Source organism: Martes martes (genome assembly GCF_963455335.1).
Source record: "Martes martes genome assembly, chromosome: 3".
Classification (NCBI taxonomy): domain Eukaryota; kingdom Metazoa; phylum Chordata; class Mammalia; order Carnivora; family Mustelidae; genus Martes; species Martes martes.
In genome coordinates, this window is record NC_137890.1 from 120,450,356 (window position 1) to 120,468,468 (window position 18,113).

At 37.3% G+C, this 18,113-nt stretch overlaps 1 long non-coding RNA gene across 1 annotated transcript in view; it reads left to right on the plus strand.

Annotated features, from left to right (window-relative positions):
- Window positions 1–18,113, plus strand: part of LOC308340553 — a 77,052-nt gene that overhangs the window by 14,062 nt on the left and 44,877 nt on the right. The window contains exons 2-5 of the long non-coding RNA XR_013966621.1: window positions 1,008–1,170; window positions 11,126–11,308; window positions 11,760–11,802; window positions 14,635–14,774. This is a non-coding gene — a long non-coding RNA (uncharacterized lncRNA). The remainder of the gene's footprint in view (window positions 1–1,007; window positions 1,171–11,125; window positions 11,309–11,759; window positions 11,803–14,634; window positions 14,775–18,113) is intronic.

Here is an 18,113-nt window from a genome sequence, read left to right on the forward strand (position 1 = left end):
ATGGAAAAAAGGGGTGCCTGGGTGGCTCAGTCAGTTAAGCGTCTGCCTTTGGCTCAGATCATGATCCCGGTGTCCTGGGATTGAGCCCCGTGTTGGGCTCCCTGCTGAGCAAGAAGTATGTTTTTCCCTCTCCTGCCCATTTTCCCTCTCCTGTGCTTGTTCTCTCTCTTTCTCTCTCTCTCTCTCAAATAAACAGAATCTTTAAAAAAAAAATGAAAAAAAAATTACCACTTTTCCTGCTCCCATTCTTTAAGAAAACACTAGAATTGAAGTCTCTGTTTTCAGATTATATGTTTGAATCTAAATGAAACAACATTTTGGCTATGTTTATCTAGCTAAGAAAAATTAAGCTCAATTTTCAGCGTTTATGTATAGTTAGGGGAAAATTATAAATGGTATTTTGCAACTATATCAGTTTAACATGTATTCTTAAGTCTATGGATACTTTCAAGAAGCTGATGACATAATTGTTTGAGTAAACACATTCTTTTGAAAAATTATTACATTTCAAATAAAAAATACGTAGCATGTACTATATAGTAGGTATCCATTTTTCTCTTTAAGATGAATGGGCTAATTCACAACTTGCTGCAGGTCAACAAGGCCAAATGCCCTGAGCAATATGGAGAGAAAACCCATAATGAAATGGCTAGAGAGTACAAAGGGATCATTGATTTATAAAGTATATAATCTTCTGGTCTCTGCTTTATATTATGGACATTCCTCTATAACGCGTTTATTTCTGGATCGAGTTCAGCCCAAGTGGTAGCCATGTAGAGGAAGCCTGGGCCCCAGGTTTGAGCCTAGGATCAGCTTTTCAGTAGTTCAAGGCTATGCATCTGTGCTCAGATAAAACTTTTCACTTTTCTCACCAAAAATGAGGAAGGAGTAGAGAATGCAAGTTGCCATCTGATATTCACCCTCTTCCTCTTCCTCAGGAACAAATATTTGTTTGGGGGTAGGAAGCAAGCAACTTACTTACAATTTTCTTCCTCTCTTACATGTAGGTGTGACCCAATGAGGTTCTAGCCCGTGAGAGGAAACAGAATTCTGGGTAGGCCGCTCAAAGGGAACGGATTCAGCAGAGATATTTAATGTTTTGTTCTCTCTTCCTAATGTTTGGACTGCAGATGTGGAAATGGAACTCTGGCTGCCATCTGGAATTATGAGGTAAACTTTAGGGTGGAATGGGAGCCAAAAAATAAAAAGATTGTGGATTCTTGATGACTGTGGGGCTGTCACATCAGCCTGGACTACCTAACTCCAGATTTCTCTATATGAGAGTTTTAAAAGTCACTATTGTTATGGTTTCCTATTATATGCATCCAACTCAAGGTGGTAAGAGGAGGAGCATTATGTCATTTCTGCTCTTATTGGGAAGGTTCACATGACCTTCGGTTTCACACTATATATAGTATATGGTCACCTGTTTCTCTTTTACTACTGATCCCCCCCGCCTTTGATATAAAGTGGAAACTCCTCAGACTAGAATGTGTATGTATTGATTCCTATCTTAACATATTTAATCACAGAGCCCTAGGAGACTACCAGCTGAGCAAAATGGCTTCTCAGACTTAACACTGCCAGCCTTAATTGGAGTGTAGAGTGGGGTGGGGCAGGGAAATATAGGCCAAGTGGGCAGTGCTTAGTGACAAAGTGTCGTATCATTGCAGAAAGTCAATCAACAACTAAGCATTTGTCTCCCAGAATCCTGTTCAGGGTCTACTTGAGTAAGGCAGTAATAACACATGCTAATACTGGAAGGCTGAACAAAGATCCCTAAATTATAAAATCTCTTCGGAGCTACTACGTCTTCCACTTGTGAAGTGTACAAGGACATAATTTCACTATTTTAAGATAAAAGAATTAACAATACTGTGGAAAACAATAGCTTCTCTTGCATTGTTTTGCTTTTTGTTATTGCCACTGCTACTTATTGGCATGGAATATTACCAAAATATACATAGAATAATAGACCACTGAAACTGGATACATCTTTTGTATCAGGATATTGTAGGCTACATACAGGAAAAAAAAAAAAAGAAAAGAAAAGAAGGGAAGGGAAGGGAAAAAATACCCACAAATCTCAGAGCCCCCAGCTAGGGACAAGAATTGCTGATATAAATAATCAGGCACTGCATGTTAGTCAACATTTTTTTATCAGCTGTATCTAGTAACAGTCAAGTAGAAACCTCCTTTGGACTCAAATGCACAAAAAGTCAAACCAGAGAAAATGCTTATGCTCCATGAAGCTCTCAGATATCAACTTAAAAATGCCTGCTGACAGCAGCCTGGGTTAACTCCAAGAGACTAACCATTTCTGGCAGCTGGATTTCAAAAGGGAGAAGGGACATGAGAAGAAAGTCCTTCAGAGTAGATTACCGCTGATATCCTTGCCAGCGAAGAGGACAGTCACTACCTCACTGTTTGTGAACTTGTGAGAGAACAGCATCTGTGACGTCCCGAGTATTTGGGGAATGCTTTATGGGGATTTGGGAAACATAAATAAAGAAAAAAGAATTTCAAAGCCTGATCAGTTTGTATGGCATTATTAGACAAATACATGGGTCATAAGGTGTTTCCTTCTACCTCCTACATATACTATTTAATAAAAACTGTATGAGGATAGTATTTGCCCTGATACTATTCTTTCTTCACTCAACAATGTTTTCTTTTTTCTCCCTCAACAATTCTCTATATGATGATAAAATATTTTCTCAAAATGCCTAGTATCCAAATATTTCAACATATCCAGGGGCCTGATGGAAGTTTTCACCCTGAAATCTCTTGTATCTAAAGTTATATAATTCCTGCCATGATAAATAAACATAATTGTTATTTTAATGGTCATTGACAATGCAGTTACTACACTGCCATAATTTAAAAATTTTTTTTTTTCCTTTTTACACTTTTAAATCTGGTGCATTTCAGTGACAGCTGGAAGTCATTTTTTTTTTAATAGATTTTATTTATTTATTTGACAGACAGAGATCACAAGTAGGCAGAGAGGCAGGCAGAGAGAGAGGAGGAAGCAGGCTCCCTGCTGAGCGGAGAGCCCGATGTGGGGCTCGATCCCAGGACCCTGGGATCATGACCCGAGTCTAAGGCAGAGGCTTTAACCCACTGAGCCACCAGGCGCCCCTGGAAGTCATTTTTAACTAGCTAGTTATCCGGGGCAGATACAATGGCCCTGATGTTCAAGGTCTTATGGCTGATACCAGGTATATCTGTTTTGTTTTTTTTTTAAGATTTTATTTATTATTTATTTGACAGAAATCACAAATAGGCAGAGAGGCAGGCAGAGAGAGAGGAAGGGAAGCAGGCTCGCTGCTGAGCAGAGAGCCTGATGCGGGGCTCGATCCCAGGACCCTGGGATCATGACCTGAGCTGAAGGCAGAGGCTTTAAACCACTGAGCCACCCAGGCGCCCCAGGTATATCTGTTTTTGACATTAGGATCACTACTATCTGGCTGAGTCACCAATTCCTGATTTGAGATGCCACAACACAGGCTTGTTTGTTTAGTCCTTCTGAAGGTAGGGGCAAAACTAGGTTAGGGAGATGGTATCAAGGTGGAGAGTTGACTTCTCTGTGTCTCTGTAATCTTCTAAAAGGTTTATAACCTCTGGGGTGCCTGGATGGCTCAGTCGGTTAAGCATGTGACTCTTAGTTTTGGCTCAGGGTGTGATCCCAGGGTTGTGAGATTGAACCCTGCATGGGCTCCTTGGTGGGTGAGGAGTCTGCTGAAGATTCTTTCTCTCCCTCTTCCCCTCCTCCCAGTTCTCCCTCTCTAAAATAAATAAATGGGGGAGCTTCCAACCTCTACTTCTAGTTACCAGAGATCAAGGCCATTATTAGAAATGACCGTTGACAGTATAGAGCCTTCATCTGGACTCTTCTCCTTTGTTTAAACTTTATTTGTTCCAAGTAGCATTTGCCTTAAACCTCAAGGCCTAATGTAATCTAGTGGAAGAAACAGAAGGGGAAAGTACCTAGCTTTAGCACCCCAGTAGAACTGCATACAATGGGGAAAAGATAATTCTCCAAAGAAAAGAATGAGAAGAGTGGAGAAGGGGTGCTAAATGACCAAGAGGCAGTAAATGTCCACCTCCTTTTTAGCTGGGGGGGAAAAAAAAAGCTTATTAAAAAAACTGAAGCTGAAGAAAATGGTTATCTTTATACAAAATACAAACAAAAGAAACTACACTAAATAAAAACAAAACCTGCCTCTGAGTTAAAAGTAGTGCTGTTAAATCTTAGTATCAGGACATTTCTTTCTTTTTATTTTTAATTTATTTTTTAAATTTCTTTTCAGTGTTCCAGAAGTCATTGTTTATGCACCACACCCAGTGCTCCATGCAATATGTGCCCTCCATAATACCCACCACCAGGCTCACCCAACCTCCCACCCTCCGCCCCTCCAAAACCCTCAGATTGTTTTTCAGCGTTCTCCCCCTCCAATGTCCCCCAACTCCCTTCTCCTCTCCATCTCCCCATGACCTCTGTGTTATTTCTTATGCTCCAAAAATAAGTGAAACCATATGATAATTGACTCTCTCTGCTAGACTTATTTCACTCAGCATAATCTCTTCCAATCCCATCCATGTTGATACAAAAGTTGGGTATTCATCCTGTCTGATGGAGGCATAATACTCCATAATATATATGGACCACATCTTCCTTATCCATTCATCCGTTGAAGGGCATCTTCATTCTTTCCACAGTTTGGAGACTGTGGCCATTGCTGCTATGAACATTGGGGTACATATGGCCCTTCTTTTCACTACATCTGTATCTTTGTGGTAAATACCCAGTAGTGCAATTGCAGGGTCATAGAGAAGCTCTATTTTTAATTTCTTAAGGAATCTCCACATTGTTTCCCAAAGTGGCTGCACCAACTTGCATTCCCACCCTTTTTCTTTCTTTCAACTATTCTTTCTGCCATGAGATTCTGAAATAAAACTCAGCAAAGAATACCAAGTAATTCTAAAGGTACTACCAGTTTGCCTGACTGGTCGGACTCCAGTGTCACTCATTGTTACTTATTTACTTAAATTTCCAAGCTATGAGGATATAGTTTTGAAGTCTGGATAAACTTTAGGTAAGTGAAGGGGGGATAAGGCTGGGTTTGGAAGACTCTCTAGCTACAGAAAGATGGTGCAGTTGGGCCATGGAGTAATTTCTAAGAGATTTTTGGCATCAAACAGAAACGTGACTGGAGAGGCTTAAAGCACAAGTAAAGAACAAGTACTTAGGAAAAACATATGATAGAATCATAAAATCCTATGGTCATGACACAGTTACATTGATTTGAAATGGCAAGTACTTGGCTTACAAACTCATCTGATCTCACCCTATACTCAAAATATGCATCACAGATCATTCAAGATACTATCTGCTGATTAGCTGCAGAGAAAACTGCCCACTGTTCTATCCCTCCCAAGCCCATCTACTGTAACAGTGTTCTCATTATCTTTCTAAAATTTTAAACTAGATCTCTGAGACTCCTGACAGTCCTGCTCCAAAAGCACTTATTCCCCAGCCCTATCCTCTGCTACAAGTCACAGTGACCTTCTTACCATTTTCTTAAACACATCTCCATCATTCACTATTTCATGACTCTGTGTATGTCATTTATTTTTTCTCAAATACTCTGATATTCTTACCTACTGGTCAACTTCTTCCCATCCTTCAAAATATTTTGTCCCTTTTTTATCTTTAAGAACTTCCTGAATTCCACCAAATTGAGTTTCTTATTCTTATCATCTGAACTCCTATAACACTTAACATTTCTCTAAGATAACTTTCATTGAGTTTTGGTGTTTATATATTTGTGTCCCTCATTAGGTTTCATGACACTTGAAGGTAGACATGTCATTATCATCATCTTCTTCCTCCTCCTCCTCTTCTTCTTCATCTTCTTCTCCTCCTTCTCCTCCTCCTTCTTCTTCCTCTTCAAGATTTTATTTATTTGACAGAGAGAGAGAGAGAGCACAAGCAGGGGGAGTGGGAGAGGGAGAAGCAGGCTTCCCAGTGAGTAGGGAGCCTGATGCGGGACTCGATCCCAGGACCCAGGGATCATGACCTGAGCCAAAAGCAGATGCTTAACCAACTGAACCACACAGGTGCCCTGTCTTATTCTTCTTTTGATCTGCCCTAACTTGAAGACAGTCTGACCACTGTGGATGCTTAATAAATGATACTGACCGAATAAATGAATATCATCTGACTTTCGTAGCCATCCTGCCATAAGCCCTGAGAAAGGAGGGGTCTTTGATTCGATGTTACATTTCCCTTCCTATTGAAAAATACGTATTTTAAGATTCATGTGTATAGTATATGAACTACCTTCACTTGAAATATTAAATAGGAGTTTATAGTTTTGCTTGATTCAGCTTGCTTTAGCTTTATTCGTATATTGGTTTTTATAAATGTAAATTAAAGTGTTATGCTATTTAGGGAAGCTGAGATTAATCAAAACCCCTGTGCTTTAAATGGAATATCCATATTTATTACTTGAATTATATATAATTCTGTTTATTTTAACAACATTTTTCTGGATACAGCTTTGAATCTCATTGAGTAGATGTCCATTTTCAACCCCAACTCATCATATAGTATTCACAGGAGTGTTTTGTTTAAAAATGCACAAAGGTATCTTATTAAATAATGTCACAAACATGAAGTTCATTATTATGCAAATGCCATCCTTGGAACAGATTTGTTAATTGCAACTCATTTGCATAATTAATGAACTCCCAAATGAATTATGCCTTTACAGATTTGTGCAGCATTGTTTTAAAATAAATTATAAAATACATGTCAAAGGAAGAGTGCTTTCTGGGTTCCCACAGCATTGTTTGAAAATTAATTACCAAATGCTTGTCAAATTAAAATGAGTTTGTAGTTTTTACAATGTTATTTTAAAATTAATCACAAAATAAAATGTCACTGCATTAAAGTAAACAACTTGTTATTTTCTCTAAAAGAACCACTGAAAATAGCGTTTTAACTTCAATTACATTGTTTGGTATAGTGATTCTAGTGTTTTATGAATTTCGTTTTTACACTGTGACTTAACAAAGTTGTTAGCATGTTAATGTTTTGGTAAAGTGAGATTTAATTTAATTTTATTATGTAGCTTATTTTATACAGTTGATGATTAATGCATTGAATATGTACCCAGTATAGGTTTGTCCATGACAAATTGGGAGTTTAAAAAACATTCAAGGTCACTTGAATCTGTTGTATGAACAGTATTCTTAAGATTTGTTTTATTGAAATTTTGACTGCTGCCAGTTAAAATGATTAAAGGCATATAGCAGGGCTGTCTTTCTACCTATTCTGACATAAACAGTAGCATAATTCCTTTCTTCGGTACACTGAAATCTTTCGGTCCCCCATGCTACTTGTTTCACTCTGTGGAAATTGTCTGCTGTTGCCCAGAAGCCCTAGTTACACCCCCAGTCCTCTCCAGTCCACATGGAACCCCCACTATCCAAAAGTTGGATGGAAAACGCCAGTGTACTTAAACAATGATTTGACCAAAATGATTTTCAAAACAAAAGATTTGGTAAACAGTTTTCAGGAATTAATGTTGCCAACCAAATACCTTTCAAAATATTAAAATACAAGAATAAAAATAATAATAATAATCCCTGCATAGGGGCATAATGCCTAATAATGAAACAGTCACTTCAGAAGAATTTTTTTTTTAATAATAGTATCCTCCCTTTGCTCATCTCTCCTTCTCCTTATTTCCCAAAGCAGACCAGTTGTCTGTGGTTTACATTCTATCTTGTCAGTTCTTGACCACTGAATGTTAATCTATGGGGGAAGGCCTTTGTTTGATATATTGCGACTATGCAAATTGATACCAACTAGACAATAATTCTTAAGTTAGATGATAGACCATTTTCTTTCTGTTTTTTTTTTGTTCCGTATATAGCTGCTTTTCTAAACTCCTATAAACTATTCCAGTTTCCTTTTGTGTAAACTGATAAACATAGTAGTCCATTTTGAAGAGGCAATATTTCTTCTAATTTATAACTGGTGTGTGAATAAGAACCCATTAGCTCATGTAGATTAAAGAATTTAAGCTTCTGCCATTTCCTACTCAATTCTGGCACAGATATTACTCAAACACTTAAAACATGTACTTTTTTTTTACAATCAAATCAAATATAACTGCTGTTGTCAAAGCTCTGATGCTACCCTAGACATGTTCCTTTGTTTAAATCCCTCAGGATAGTTTTACTTGACATCCTTTTTGAAATTCTATATCATTATGCTTACAAGTACAAGACAACAAAACATCTAACAGACAAACTATCTCATAACTAACATTTTTAGTGAACCAATAACCACATACTGAGAGCATAAGTGAATTTGTACAGATGCAGGATCTTTGAATTAATTGAATTAAATTAATTCCCATTGAACTAAAGCAGAAGCATTCTAAGAGAGAATATGATCCACAATTTATGTTCTTCAATGAACTGTAGTCTGGGAAGCAGTTGTAGACATTCCAGTCTTTGGAAAATTTCATACTGATGAGAATAAGAGTAAACAAAGACATAATTTTGTTGACTGAATGTCAACTTTTTTGAAATTCTATGAAGATCACTGGTCTTCTCTTAATATAATCTTCATTTTATAGAAATGCATTCAGTTAGGCTTGAATTTAGGCTTTGTAGACTGCATTTATTTCTGTATTTCATTATACAAATTCCAGAATTTTAGGCTGAATTCATTTCTGCATTTCATTATACAAATTCTAGAAACATGGATAGGATTGCTACCCTGTGAAATAAATCAGAATTCAAGCTTTTTTTTTTTTATTAAAACCATAGCTTTTTAGCTGAGTTGGGATGTCAATTTATACAGAATGTCATATACATCAGAGTTATCAGAGTTGGAGGAGACAGTAGGGTTTTTCTTTTAAGTTCTTCTGGAGGCCTTTCCAGATCCTCCAAAAGGGGCCCTATTGGTTTTTTCAGGAGGTTTTGCCAAGCAGCTTTATCGTCCAGATCAGGATGAGAGCCCATGAAAACTAAATCTCCCTTTCCTTTATTTCCATGAGTCTACCACAAAGAAGTAGGTTCAGTAGTGCTTTGTTAATCAATGTTATCCTTGAGACTGCAATGTTTAGAATGTTAATTTTCTACAAATTTTGTTCTATTTATCTGAAATCTACTCTTCTCATATCCTTTCCTTGATGGCATTTCTAGGCATAAAACATATGCTATTCCAGGATTCCTGGGGGGTCATTTGTTAAGCATGTGCCTTCAGCTCAGGTCATGATCCCAGGGTCCTGGGATCAAGTCCTGCATCGGGCTGCTTGCTCAGCAGGGAGCCTGCTTCTACCTCTGCCTGCAACTCCTCTTGTTTGTGCGCTCTCTTTCTCTCTCTGACAAATAAATAAATAAAATCTTTGAGAGACAAACTGAGGGTTTGGAGGGGGGATAGGGGTGGGGTGAGCCTAGTGGTAGTTATTGTGGAGGGCACGTATTGCATGAAGCACTGGGTGTGGTGCATAAACAATGAATTTTGGAACACTGAAAAAAAATAAATAAATACTATTCTAAATTTGTAAGTTATATATATATTTCAAGCTACAATTAGGAAATTTATATTTTTCCCCAAACAAATGATAAGTTATTTTTGCATTATCACTGGGCATCGTTGGTCATTTCCTTCATAAATAATTTTGGAGAATAAATCATCTTAATTATAAGAACAGAAATAATTCTCTCATACAACCTTAATACAATATTGCGTATACTTAAATAACTAGAAACCTTAGTCTCTTTGATGGAGAGAAAATTTTAAATATTGCTCAGTATTATGTGGGTAAAATAACTGAATTGTATTTTCACTTTTTCAATTACATGTTTAGGCTGTATAGATACATAGTTAGAAGGAATAGGCATTCTATGGCTTTGTCAGTAACACAGAATTTCATTTTATTTGTTTATTCTCTTATTTTTGTGTGTACTCCTTTCTGAATCTTAACTTGTACCTGAATGACCCACAGACTTACTGAATATTCATGCATAGGATTTGAGATCTTTCTTCCCTAGAGTTTAAGCTGAAAGACATTGTTGATATATGTCCACTGTGACATGATATGACACATTTTTGTAGTTATTTTTAATTAGATATAAAATATTAATCCATTTGAGTTTGTATATAGAATGTACTTGGAGGAGGAGAAGACTTGAAGAGGCATATTGAAACAGAATTTTAATTTATTTTAAGAGAAGTCACATTAACTCAAAGGCCAAAATAGGTCTGTCTCTAATGGCCCTCTTTGTGATCTAAAGGAGGGAACTCCCCATAACTACAACATACAGACAGAGAAGACTAAAATCCCTTTCTGGTTTGGTTCCTCTTACTAACCCAAAATAGATAAAACAACTTGTTTTCTCCTGGGCTTGAAAAGCAAGAAGCTGAACATATGACTCTTCTTCAAATCATACACTTGTGCTACTAGGGATATCACTTAGTGCCAAGTTTCAGTGAAGAGAATGTAAAAAGCATCTTAAGAAATTATGTTGGTGGCTGGACCCCTTTCATGCAATTTCAGGTTTCCTTCTGAAAAGAGGTCTAATTCCTGGAATTTAAAGAATTTGTTAAGGCTTCTCTGCTGAGACTATTAGATGACTATTATTAAGGAAAAAGCATGACTTCCAGTAAATGGTATTTTAGAGATGCGGTTATTTAGAATTCCAGCTGGTCAATACCACTGACTTCTTAAGTCATCGAGTAGCATCAAGAACTTCTATTAACTTAGGCTATGATATACTGTGAAGACTCTGTGTTCATGAGTTTGTCAGTGAACGCTGATCCACACATTCTGATTCTTAAATGTTTTTTAATTTCTTCAGTTTGGTTCTATTAGCTAAAATGGTGGGGAGTGGGGGGAAGCAGATGACAACTGACATGGGCAATCATTTGGTATCATTTGGTAAGTTCAATGATGATGGTGTGTGGAAAGGCTGTTAATACATCCTGGAGAGAAGTGGGTCAGAGAAGCCCAGAAAGTGCCCAGAAAGTGACTTTCCCATCTTCATCTACTTAACTCCTATTCATTACTGAGATTTCAACTTCTATGTAACTTTCCAGGCAGGCGCAGACCACATGCCCAGTAGTTATGTAGTGAGTATCTGCTGAGTACATGGAAGAGCTGTGACTCATGCTGTCCTTTGAGGCTGCACTCTCAAGAAGAAAACCCTGTGAAGAGCTTTTGCCCTTTAACTAGAAAAATGTGCCAAGACTGGAGCAGTAGCCCAGCACCCTGCATCATAGGTAAATGTGGGACCAATATTAGAGAATGTTACACTAGTTCGTTAAAGACAAGTCAGCCCAAATTCTCCACTGATTAAACCCTGGAGTGATCCTGTATGCTTTATGGTTTAGAGATTCCCTGAATAATTCTGAATGGGAATTTAATGGAGATTCCCTACACATTACATTCCTGACTTGGTTTGTACTCTATTTGGTCATCATTCCCACTCCAGCCACCCAATTAAATGCTGAAATTCTTTCTCCTTTCATAAAATCAAGTCAGTGCAGAATTATATACACTATTAGCTTTCAATCGAATCTACACGAGAAGGAAACCATAATTGCCATTTCATAAAGCAAAGAATAGCTAAAAATCTATCTCCTGTCCTTAAAAATGAGTACTAAGTGCTTTGCATACCTTATCTCAATTATAATAACTCTATTTGGTAACACTATTATGCTCATTTTACAGAGAAAGAATCTGGCCTCAGGAAAGGATCTGAAGTTATCAGAAAGTAAGTCATATCGTATTTCTGTACCCATGCTTTTAACTACTGTGCTATGTTGGTTATACAAAATAGCCATACTCCTCAAAACACTGGTAAAAACGCTATGTTGGCATATGCTTCCAAGTTCTTCTTAGCCTTACCATGTTTAGATATTGAAATAATCGTAGAATGGCATGTCTAAATATAAAAGAAATTGAAGTCCCTATTTTTATACAATATGACTTGATATAGTCCTCTGATATGCAGAACTTCACCAAAGGTTGTAGCTCTCATTTGCCACTCAAATCTCTCCTCAGTGTGGAGCAACAGCAACAGTAACAAAAAAAATAAAAGAAGGATAGGGACCATACTGAGAAAACTGGACATCTGAAGATATTTCAAAGACATGAAATTTGCTATGATTGTAACTATTGTTTAGAATAAATCTGATAGGGGCACTGGGTGGCTCAGTGGGTTAAGCCGCTGTCTTCGGCTCAGGTCATGATCTCAGGGTCCTGGGATCGAGTCCCGCATCGGGCTCTCTGCTCAGCAGGGAGCCTGCTCCCCCCCCCCCGCCTGCCTCTGTCTACTTGTGATCTCTCTCTGTCAAATAAATAAATAAAATCTTTAGAATAAATCTGATATGTTTGTAAATAAGATATCTAACCAAGAAAAAATTAAAGATGATGATGATAATAATAGCTCATATTCATCTGGAACCTACTATAGTAGGGCACACTGTTTTTTTAGCATATTGCAATGTACCATTTCATATAATATTCATAACAACCCTAAGAGAGAAATATAATTAGTAGCACTGTTTTACAGATGAAGTAATTTGGTCATTGTCACATAGTGAGTAAGTGGCAGAACTTTGAACCTAGGGTTTTTAATCCCAGAGCCCAAGTGACCTCTGCTACCTTCAGATTATGATGGGCCGAGCATAATTAGAATTTTAGTCTTTATTCTGTAGGCCAGGATTCTCCACGTATGTGCCCCATCCCAGACCTACTGAATCAGAAACTCTGGGGCAGGTCCAGCAATCCATGATTCCATAAGCCCTGCAGGTGAATCTGATGCTCAAGTTTAAGTTTAAGAACATTTGATATAGGTAATAAGAAATTCTGAAACATTTTTAAGCAAAGAAGTCATGATGTTTCCTGAAAGATGGTCATTCTCTTATCTACATAAAGGAAAAGTGATGGGGTTAGGTCTGATGGTTCTCTCTGGAGTGAAAAAAGAACCAAGGTTTCTCATTTTCCCCTCTGCACCTATAAAGGGCGATACCTGCTCTGTTTCACTTAACACAGAATGAAGTTAAAAATAAATGCTACTAAAAGTGGCAAGACTGCAGAGTAATGCAGCCTTCTATTAGGGGACTTTGACCTGACTGCTGAATTGAAAGAGATGAAAATATCCTTTGTGATCTTATTGCAAGAAAAATGCCACTAATGAGATAGTTGTGACTTAGATAAATTTTAGTCTATTAGACTTGTTTAATTTTATGAGCAAAAAGAGTGCACATATAATAGTTATGATTTTTTCTCATTCCCGGACCAAAGGATATTTTTCACTAGAAATAGCTGTAGTAATAAAAATTAGACATATATTTTTCCAAAATATATTCCATGGTTTTAAGAGTTACATAAAATTTTCACTCCTCTAGAAAGGACCCAAGTCTTAATATGAATAAAAATCCAGTAACTCTAGCCTTTAGAAAGTCACATTCCATATGAACTGTAGAACAGAATGGTAATTCTCAATTTGACATTATTTGTTTTTTTTCAACTAAATTATATCCTTTTCATTAACTTACAGTGAAGTTTTCTTCCCCTACCAGTTTTTATATTTTAAAGCCCTTTAATCTGGCTTTCAGGATTATATTTAGGGTACTATGATTCATTTATGAAACATTAATTAATCTAGAAACTAGAAATTGCGAAAATCTTTTCAAAAAAATCCATTTAAAAGTTGATTAAAGGGGCGCCTGGGTGGCTCAGTGGGTTAAAGCCTCTGCCTTCGGCTCAGGTCATGATCCCAGGGTCCTGGGATGGAGCCCTGCATCGGGCTCTCTGCTCGGCAGGGAACCTGCTTCCTCCTCTCTGCCTGCCTCTCTGCCTACTTGTGATCTCTGTCTGTCAAATAAATAAACAAAATCTTAAAAAAAAAAAGTTGGTTAAAAAAATCACCAATATGAAAATGACTAATAATGTCTGTTCTCTTGAGGATAGAAGCTAATAAATACTTGAAAATTTAATAGAGCAAATGAATAGTCTTCCCTTTAGCTTGACTTTGAAATAATCTTATGTATAAAAAAAGGACTTAAGCTGATGCCTGCCCCCCTCCAAATTACTATAAATTAGGGTAAAGAAAAAGAGATTTCCTACGTATCATATGGCCAGGATTTGACATGTTTTGCTTTATTTTTAATTTATGGAAGAAAATGCAGGCTTTCAAATACATGCATACAATTTTATATTAACATGTTATGGTATTTATTATGTCATAAGTCAAATACCTCTTTAAGTCAACTTAACAATTTAATGAACAAGATATTCATTCTTGTTAGCTGAAGTATACAGGGAGAAGAGACCACTCATGGGAACTAACCCCTTGCTTCCTTCTTCCTGGAATATTTCCCTTCTCTCTCCTCCTCTTACTTTCCTCACTTAATTCTGACTAGCTCTTCATGACTCAACCTTAACACCATTGCCCCCTTTCCATACAACCAGGATAGACTTCTGTAAGCTCTCATATTTCTCTGTACTTCTTTGATGCATGTATAGCAATTGTAATAAAAATAGTAAACATCAGTCTTCTCCAAAAGTGTAATCTCCTCTAAAAATTTAATTCCACTAGGACTGGAAGCATTTCTGACTTATTCCCCGTTGTATCTTCAGCAAGTAGCAGAAGAAAGGAAGGAAGGCTCCTATAGGGTAATGGCTCCAACAGCAAAAAGAGAAATGAAGACCAGTGTTCTAAACTAAGCCTTCATATGAGTAAGTATCACTGCATTTAGCTACATGAGCTCAAAGCACTCTAGCTTAACCAACACCTCCATGCTTTGGTGAATTATCATATGCTTATTAATAATGAGTGAAAGGAGACAAAGTTATCTGTCATGATTCAAACTGACTAAAATATAACTTGGCGATCACATGAGTAAAGAAATGCTGAGGAAGGACATGCTGGGTATACTGACTCAGGAGAGCCATAAAAAAAATCATTTGGCTGAGGGGGAAATGGCATAACTGATCTACACAATTAATGATCAAATATTTCCAAGTAGAGACCACTCCGATCTGACGTGTGGCTCCTAAAGGGAGTATGCCGAAGAGAAAGTGAAATGAGGATCATGAAGGATATGTCTACACACGTGAGCCTGTTGCCCACAGGTGTGCACACTGCTTTCTATTTCCCACAGTCAAGAAATCAGCTCCTGAAAGCAGTTGTTAAAAGAGTCAACTTGGGGCACCTGGGTGGCTCAGTGGGTTAAAGCTTCTGCCTTTGGCTCAGGTCATGATCTCAGGGTCCTCGGATCCAGCCCCACATCGGGCTCTCTGCTTGGCAGGGACCCTGCTTCCCTTCCTCTCTCTCGGCCTGACTTTCTGCCTACTTGTGATCTCTGTCTGTCAAATAAATTAAATAAAAGTATTAAAAAAAAAAAAAGAGCCAAGCTTTCACTCAGACTCACTAGAAATCAGCTCCTACTTCTCATTCATTCAACTACATGCAACAAATATTTCCATAGAACCTACTATGTGCCAGCGGTGTTCTAAATGCTGAGGATACTTCAGTAACAAAAAAAGAAGCGGCAGATATGAAACACCACTGTGGGCTGACAGTAGCTACTAAATATAGAATAAAGACTAAAGGAGAGTAAGTACTAAAATTTATAAAATGTGATCCCTATTCTTGAAACGTTCATAATCTTGAGCGAGGGAGGTTGATACACATGAAAATGGTAACCTACCATATGAGTAGCACATGATGAGTATCAAATTGCCTGGTGCAGTGACTCAAACACGTTAGATGTTGAATATATGGGATTATGCCAATGAAGAGACCACTTTGAACTTGGGGGTGATGGAAAGCTTCACAAGGAACTGTCTTGAGTGGGCCTCCCAGCCAAGTTTAGAAAAGCAGACAAGGGGAGGAAAGGGAAAGGTGAATGCTCTCCAGAATCTCATGTACAGAAACTTGAAAACCATGTACTGTCTACACAGATCAACTGAGCACCTGCTATGAGCTGGCTATTATAATACGCTTGGCAGAGCGTACAGTAAAAGTAAAATTTCACCCTCAGAAATTTATGGACTAGTGAGGAAGTTGTAAAAATATGCATTAGTCACTAAAATACAAAGTAGAAAGTTCTAAGAGTCATAAATAAGAAAGGTGCTGGTAAAGTTTTATGACATTTTAGAGGAGGGAGATATTCACTTACAGCTAGTTATCAGAGAAGGCCTCATGGTAAACAGGCAGCATTCAGTGGGACCTTATGAAATGAAGGAGAAAGTGATATAATGGCAGATTTAGGAAAGAAGCCTGATAACCAAGTGAGAGAGCTTAGAAAGTAGGAGGGTCATTTGAAGGCTTATTGCGATAGTCAAGGTAGGGTAGTCTAGGTAAAGACATGGATATTTATTGATTGGCTTTAAAATTATAACTGGCCACATCTACTTTATAGCTCCTCTACCAACTCTTATAAATTATTTTTATATTACTTGAACCACCAAACCATAATATAACGTGAGGTTTTCCTCACTATTTAACATTAAGCATTTACCTCCTATTAGTTTTCCTGCTTTAGTTTTTGAATCTTCAGATACTTTCAGTCCCACATTTCATCATCAGAATTGATTAATCTTCACAATGTTTCACATTATTTTTATAATTACAACCTGATTTTTACATGCATTTCCTTAAATAGTGGTCAACACTTTTTTTTTAAATCTATTTTATCTTGTTCGCTGAAGTCTCTGCATTAGCTATCTTCCCCGCCCCACTGACTTACTATGTTATGTATTTCTATATTTCTAATGATTTATTTTATAACTGTAGTGTATGTGGTGAGTTATTACATTAATATTATTAAAACAGACAAACCTAAAATGTAAAACTCTGCTAGAATTGTATTCCAACTATCTTATGTTCTTTCTCAGACAGTGGGACTAAAGAGAATTGTATGAAATGCTGATTTTTTTTTCTGAGGTCAACTTCAGGAAGTTAAGGATGTACTTGAAATAGTATAGTTTTCCACACATATTTTCTCTATGAAAGGGTCTGGATGTGTTCTACATGAATAGTGGTATAAGGATGGCCTTGGCCATGTGTGAAGGCAGTGATTTCTTGGCAGTGCACTAAAGCCTTTACTAGTCTCAATAAATTATGTCCCAATCTGTTTATGTCCACAGCAGTAGGATATCTGATACCTAGAGCCAAAGGAAGAGGGCTTGAGTATGGGCTGAGTGGAGGTTTGGAGGGGGGAGAGGAGCTTACTACCTGTGTCCCCTCTGCCTCCTCAGGGGACCCGACTATGCACAAGAGCCCTAGAAAATCTAAGAGAAGAATGAGTGGAGGAAAGCGTAGGTTTCTGTCTATGCATTGTTTAATTTAAAAAAATATGTTGATTACCTACTTTGTGCTGGGGATGCAGTAGGAGTTAAACTTCTGCCATGAACTTTGACTGCTTTTAGTTTATAATTTAGTAGGGGTGACAAACATGAAATGCATCATTATGAGTTATCACATCATTACAGTTGTGATAAATGCTTCAAGGTGAAAATGCAGAGTGCTCTGAAGGATGGCTAGAGTGTTGCACTGTGGAAGCACCTATCCCCAGAACAGAAGAAAAGAGAGCTAATTGTGCTTGAAGCATAACACTAACTACAAGAATAAATTATAAAATTCTCCGTTCTTGGGGCAATGGTGGTATAGATGATATCACAACAATGGCAAGGCATTTAGAAAACTTCAGCCTCATGATAAATTATGCATAAAATTTTGTTATTGCAAAAATGACAAGGAATCCCTGGAACCCCCCTCCATCTTTTAATAATACATATTCCTCATAAAACAAGGAAATCTCAACTGAAATCTTACGCACCTGTGTGGCTAGTCAATTATTCACAAAGCATCATGGATCTGATATATATTTTTTCTACCTAATTCTTTTAGACAGTCAATTTGTAATGCTAAACAAAATGTGCAGAGGAAACTTAAATATAGCATTTCAGATATTCTCTGAACATTCATTTATTTGTTTACTGTGGATATTTACCAAAATCAGATGTGCACACCCATCATCTGAGCACATGTCCATCTGTCATCTAAAATTG